General features: G+C 51.8%; 1 protein-coding gene and 2 pseudogenes across 1 annotated transcript in view; 1 reads left to right on the top strand and 2 right to left on the bottom strand.

Moving 5' to 3' along the window:
- The window catches only part of LOC147663599 (28S ribosomal RNA), a 2,422-nt pseudogene extending 1,904 nt beyond the window's left edge, over positions 1–518 (bottom strand).
- The window catches only part of LOC147663597 (collagen alpha-1(XII) chain-like), a gene marked incomplete at its 5' end in the record, with an annotated part of 119,170 nt that overhangs the window by 45,429 nt on the left and 67,741 nt on the right, over positions 1–6,000 (top strand). The window lies entirely within an intron of this gene.
- Positions 3,089–5,635, bottom strand: LOC147663598 (18S ribosomal RNA; annotated as a pseudogene).

Genomic DNA, 6,000 nt, shown 5'->3' with positions numbered 1-6,000 from the left:
ATTATCAGGTTTTTGAGCCCAATTGACAAGAGCCTCATTCATTTTGTTGATGCTTGTATGGCCAGTGTGTGGATCAAAGAGAGTCATAGTTACTCCCGCCGTTTGCCCGCGCTTCATTGAATTTCTTCACTTTGACATTCAGAGCACTGAGCAGAAACCACATCGAATCAACACCCCCCTCGGGCCTTCGCAATGCTTTGTTTTAATTAAACAGTCGGATTCCCCTGATCTGCACCAGTTCTAAGTCAGCTGCTATGCGCTGGCCGAGGCAGAACGCCGGCCCATGCCCCTGGGGAGGGGGCATGGGGCAAGGCAACCACCGCAGCTGGGGTGATCCACAGGAAGGGCCCGGCTCATGTCCAGAATCGCTGCCGCCCCGGAGGGAGGCACCTCGTCCAGCCGCGGCACACGCCCAGTTCCACTTTGTGCCCCAGCCCGACCGACCCAGCCCTTCGAGCCAATCCTTAACCCGAAGTTACGGATCTTACTTGCCGACTTCCCTTACCTACATTGTTCCAACATGCCAGAGGCTGTTCACCTTGGAGACCTGCTGCAGATAGTGGTACGGCCCGGTGCGAGATTTACACCATCTCTCCCGGATTTCAAGGACCAGAGAGCTCAACGGATGCCACCGGAACAGCAACGTTTTCCAATGCTCGGGCCACTCTCTCGGGGTGAACCCATTCCAGGGTGCCCGGCCCTTCACCAAGAACTCTCCCCGGGGCTCCCACCGGCTTCTCCGGATTTGTTTGCATTACCACATTGGACCCGCAAGGGCGCCCGTCTCCACCACTCTGGGTTCGGTGATCTGAACCTGACTGCCTTTCGATTGGCTGAGGGCAACAGAGGCCATCGCCCGTCCCTTCTGAACAGCGCTCGCCAATCTCTCAATACCCATGTTCAACTGCTGTTCATATGGAACCCTTCTTCACTTCGGCCTTCAAAGTTCTCATTTGAATATTTTCTACTACCACCAAGATCTACACCTGCGGTGTCTCTACCCGGTGTGGTAAATAAAGATTTACCTATGCGGAATTTCTATGCGGTAAAGTTTAATAAAATAGCTCAATCAAAAATGAGAGGCAGAGTCCGTGGAATCTGAGTTTATAAGGGTTTTATTCCATGTAATGGAATGGTTCGAACCAGGGTATCATGTTCCATCACCACGAAGGTTCAGGAAGGGATAGACAATGCTTTATTAACAGTGCACAATATATATAGTTAATGCATACAATGGTGATGGATACAGAAGGCGTAACAGCTGAGAGAAATGAGATAAGAACACATGTACGTAACAGAAGGCGTGCACGAGGGCGTACACGATGTGTGCTAGAAACGTCACATGAAAGCGTCACAAGTGGGTGGATTCATAGAGGAATCCTGCAGTGTCAGCAGAAATATATGGCTGGATGCGCGCGCAGGCAACATGACGTGTGATTGACGTGGAACTGGAGGGTGAAGGGGACTTGACATTTAGCTCCGAAAGAGGAGACAGAAGTCTGGCGTGTCAGGACAATCTAAACCCAATCATATCTGATATCTTGTGTTTGAGGAACTGTGTTATCTAGGAGGAAACATCTCTCGGGTAAAGGCTATTTTATACTGACTGCTAGTGCTTGTATATGCGTCTACGTGTCTGCGTGTAATGCGAGGGGCCATGGGCCTATCATGGTAACAGGAGCAGTGAATTACTTGCACGGAGACAGAAATGCCGGGCCCTTTGCTCTGCAGCTGGGAGGATGTTTACCTAAATCACTAGACAGGAATGTATTTTCGAGGAGCGGAGCAGATAACTTGAAGGCTGAATACAGTCTTGGCAGGCAAGCAGGCCGAGCCGGGCACCGCTCGCCGCGCAGGGAGTAAGGTAAAGGTCAGGGATGCGGATCCAGGCTGCAGCTCACAGGAGGCAGAAGGCAGAAAGGGCTTGATGGCAGAAATCAGGGCCTAACTCAACAGAGCCAAGAAAACGTGAAAGTGCACCATGTAAAGACGGTGGCAAGGCATACTTAGGAACTGAATTATCGATCCATTCATGGTGCATCTGAAAGAGGACATGTTAACGTTGGACGCAAATGTATTTGCGTCTTCATAGCTGGTCATGGAGGGAAATTACATGTACTTGAAGCACGTACATGGAGCCGTTGGGGTCTACGTTAGGGGACACAATTGACCATAAAAATTCATATTACCTAATCGGGCCCTTGCCCCGGCCTTTCGTGCTCAACGCTGCGGCCCTCCTACTCATCGCGGCTTAGCCACCGCGACTCTCAGCAACGGCGACAGCTGGGTATCAGCCCGACGCTCCAGCTCCATCCATTTTCAGGGCTAGTTGATTCGGCAGGTGAGTTGTTACACACTCCTTAGCAGATTGAGACTTCCATGGCCACGGTCCTGCTGTCTATATCAACCAACACCTTTTCTGGGGTCTGATGAGCGTTGGCATCGGTCACCTTAACCCGGCGTTCTGTTCATCCCGCAGCGCCAGTTCTCCTTATCAAAAGTGGCCCACTAGGCACTCACATTCCATGGCTGGCTCCATGCTGTGCCATCTGGCTGGCAATCAGCCCACCACCACATTTGCCTGGGTCAGAGGCACTGGTAGGGAATAACCAGTCGGCTCCCCATCCAGCACACCTCACACCGAGAGGAGCCGGGGTCCCCTTGCATGGCCTCGGCCCCTTCTCTTCCAGGCCGCCCTGCCGCACGAGAAGGGCCGCTCCTCGGTCGCCCGGAACCCGGACAGGCTGGAACTTGGGTGCAGGAGGGCCCATCCGGCACCAGGCCATTTCGAGGGAGGGGCGGTACCAGCACGGGGATGCACTGCCATTTGGTTTCCCCCCACCGCTGGGGGGTTGTGCTGAGTGAGCTTGGGTTCCGTCTCGGTCGTGCATCAGTCGAGCATCGGTCAGGCCTTCCCCAGGTGGAAGAGGCCCGCCGAAGTCCCGGTCCTCACCTGAGCGCCCCATGCAGCCGCGGACCGCTCTGCCGGCAGGGGCGCGCCAGGGCAGGGCCGGGCCCTATGCCTACGGTGCGTGCTTTCAGGAGGTGGCTGAGGGCTTCAGGCTGGTGCCGTCAGTCGCTCCGCCGTTAATGACCCTTCCGCAGGTTCACCTATGGAAACCTTGTTATGACTTCTACTTCCTCTAGATAGTCAAGTTTGATCTTCATCTTGGCGCTCCAACAGGGCTGTTGCCGACCCCGGCGGGGCCGATCCGAGAACCTCACTAAACCATCCAATCGGTAGTAGCAACAGGCAGTGTGTACAAAGGGCAGGGACTTAATCAACGCAAGCTTATGACCCGCTCTTACTGGAAGTTTCTTGTTCATGGGAAAAAATTGCAATCCCCAATCACTCTCACAAACGGGGTTCAGCAGGTTACCCGCACCTGTCGGCGAAGGGTAGACACACGCTGATCCGTTCAATGATCCGTACGCCACTGGGGGTCGCATAGCTCGTTAGCATGGAGGAGTCTCGCTCGTTATCAGAATTAACCATAAAAATCGCTCCACCAACTAGTAAGAATGAACATGAACCACCACCCACAGAATCGAGAAAAAGCTATCAATCTGTCAATCCTTTCCGTGTCCGGGCATGGGAGGTTTCCCGTGTTGAGTCAAATTAAGCTGCATGCTGTAAATGTAAAATGTAAATGTAAATTGATTCTTGTATAGCGCACTACTCACCCGCAAGGGTCTCAAGGCGCTTGTAGGAATACCGCTGTGGAACCCATCCTGGCTTTCCCTGTGAGGCGTCCACTCCTGGGCACCCCCAAGGTGGAGGTCAGGCATCCTTAGCGTTGTGGGGGCCGTTGTGGAGATTAAGCAAGCTATTGCCCAGAGTTGCAGAGTGGGACTCCATGATTGGAATAGGCACCGAGGCGAGAACTATCTGGTCCGTGGAATTTTGAGCCCAAGACCCGCTGAGGCGAGGAATTGAACCCTGGTCCCGGGATAGACCTCTGCATCAGGGTCTGCCGCTCTAATCATTGAGCCACACTGCTCCACTCCTGGTGGTGCCCTTCCATCAATTCCTTTAAGTTTCAGCTTTGCAACCATACTCCCCACAGAACCCAAAGACTTTGGTTTCCCGGAAGCTGCTCGGCGGGTCATGGGAATAACTTCGCCAGGTAGCTGGTCGGCATCGTTTATGGTCGGAACTACGACGGTATCTGATCGTCTTCGAACTTCCAGCTTTTGTTCTTGATTAATGAAAACATTCTTGACAAATGCTTTTGCTTTGGTTCGTCTTGCGCCGGTCCAAGAATTTCACCTCTATCGGCACAATACGAATGCCCCCAGTTGTCCCTCTTAATCATGGCCCCAGTTACGAAAACCAACAAAATAGAACCGGAGTCCTATTCCATTATTCCCAGCTGAAGTATTCAGGTGACCGGTCTGCTCTGAACACTCTAATTGTAAACGATTCGGACCCAAAGGACACTCTGGGCCCGATTCACAGAACTAACTTAAGACAAAATCCTAAACTTACTACTTTTGGTATTCACAGAAGTTAGGATTTTGTCTTAAGTTTGTCTTAAGACAAACTTAAGACAGACTTAAGACAAACTTAAGTTAGCATTTTCTCTTAAGTCTGTCTTAAGTTCATCTTAAGACAAACTTAAGACAAAATCCTAACTTCTGTGAATACCAAAAGTAGTAAGTTTAGGATTTTGTCTTAAGTTAGTTCTGTGAATCGGCCCCTTAGTCAAGAGCATCAAGGGGCACCAAGAGGTAGAGGCTGGGACAGGCGGTATCTCACCTCGTGGCGGACCGCCAGCTCGATCCCAAGATCCAACTACAAAGGGGCCTTACTATTTTTGGTATTAACAGAAGTTAGGGTTTTGTCTTAAGTTTGTCTTAAGACACACTTAAGACAGACTTAAGTTAGGATTTTGTGTTAAGTCTGTCTTAAGTCTGTCTTAAGACAAACTTAAGACAAAATCCTAACTTCTGTGAATACCAAAAGTAGCAATTTTAGGATTTTATCTTAAGTTAGTTCTGTGAATCGGGCCCAAACTTTTTAACTGCAGAAACTTTAATATACGCTATTGGAGCTGGAATTACCGCGGCTGCTGGCACCAGGCTTGCCATCCAATAGATCCTCGCTAAAGGATTTAAAATGTACTCATTCCAATTACAGGGTCTCGAAAGAGTCCTGTTTTGTTATTTTTCGTCACTACCTCCCCAAGTCGGGAGTGTGTAATTTGCGCGTCTGCTGCCTTCCTTGGATGTGGTAGCCATTTCTCAGGCTCCCTCTCCGGAATCGAACCGTGATTCCCAGTTACCCTTGGTCACCATGGTGGGCACAGAAAGTACCATCGAACATTGATAGGGCAGACATCCAAATGTACCGTCACGGGGACTTGCGATCGGCGTGAGACTATCTAGAGTCACCAAAGCGGACGTGCGAGCCCGGATTGGTCTTGGTCTGATAAATGCACGCATCCCAGGAGGTCAGCACTCGTCGTCATATGTTAGCTCTAGAACTACCACAGTTATCGAAGTAACAGATGGAGCGATCAAAGGGACCATAACTGATTTAATGAGCCATTCACAGTTTCACTGTACCGGCCGTGTGTACTTACACGAGCAATCTTTGAGAAAAGCATATGCCACTGGCAGGATCAACGAGGTAGCCGCACCTGCTGACTGGGTGGGTCTGCGTGCCCATCTCCCCGACCGGCAACCTTAACGCACCCCTCCCTCTCGGGAGCCTGCTAGTGGAAAGGTGCAGTCGCATGGGCACCGGCAGGCCCAGCAGTCTCCCCTGGGAGGGAGAGGCAGGCAGAGTCACAGCCATAGTGAGACACAGGGGTGCCGGAGCCTGGCGTTGACTGTACCCCTGTGGAAATGTGCTGGGCAAAGAGGGGTGACGGCATGGCACATGAGGCATTCGGACCTGCTGGACAGCAGCATCCAAGGGCCTGACGCCACCCGACCCCTTCCGCTTAAGTCAGACCACTGGGGGGCATGAGCTGCTGAGGCTGCTCGGCCTTCGCT

Source organism: Lissotriton vulgaris, unplaced genomic scaffold (assembly GCF_964263255.1).
Source record: "Lissotriton vulgaris unplaced genomic scaffold, aLisVul1.2 SCAFFOLD_893, whole genome shotgun sequence".
In the NCBI taxonomy this organism is placed as follows: Eukaryota; Metazoa; Chordata; class Amphibia; order Caudata; family Salamandridae; genus Lissotriton; species Lissotriton vulgaris.
The sequence above is the reverse complement of the archived record's forward strand: the minus strand, read 5'-3'. Positions and strand labels throughout refer to the sequence as shown.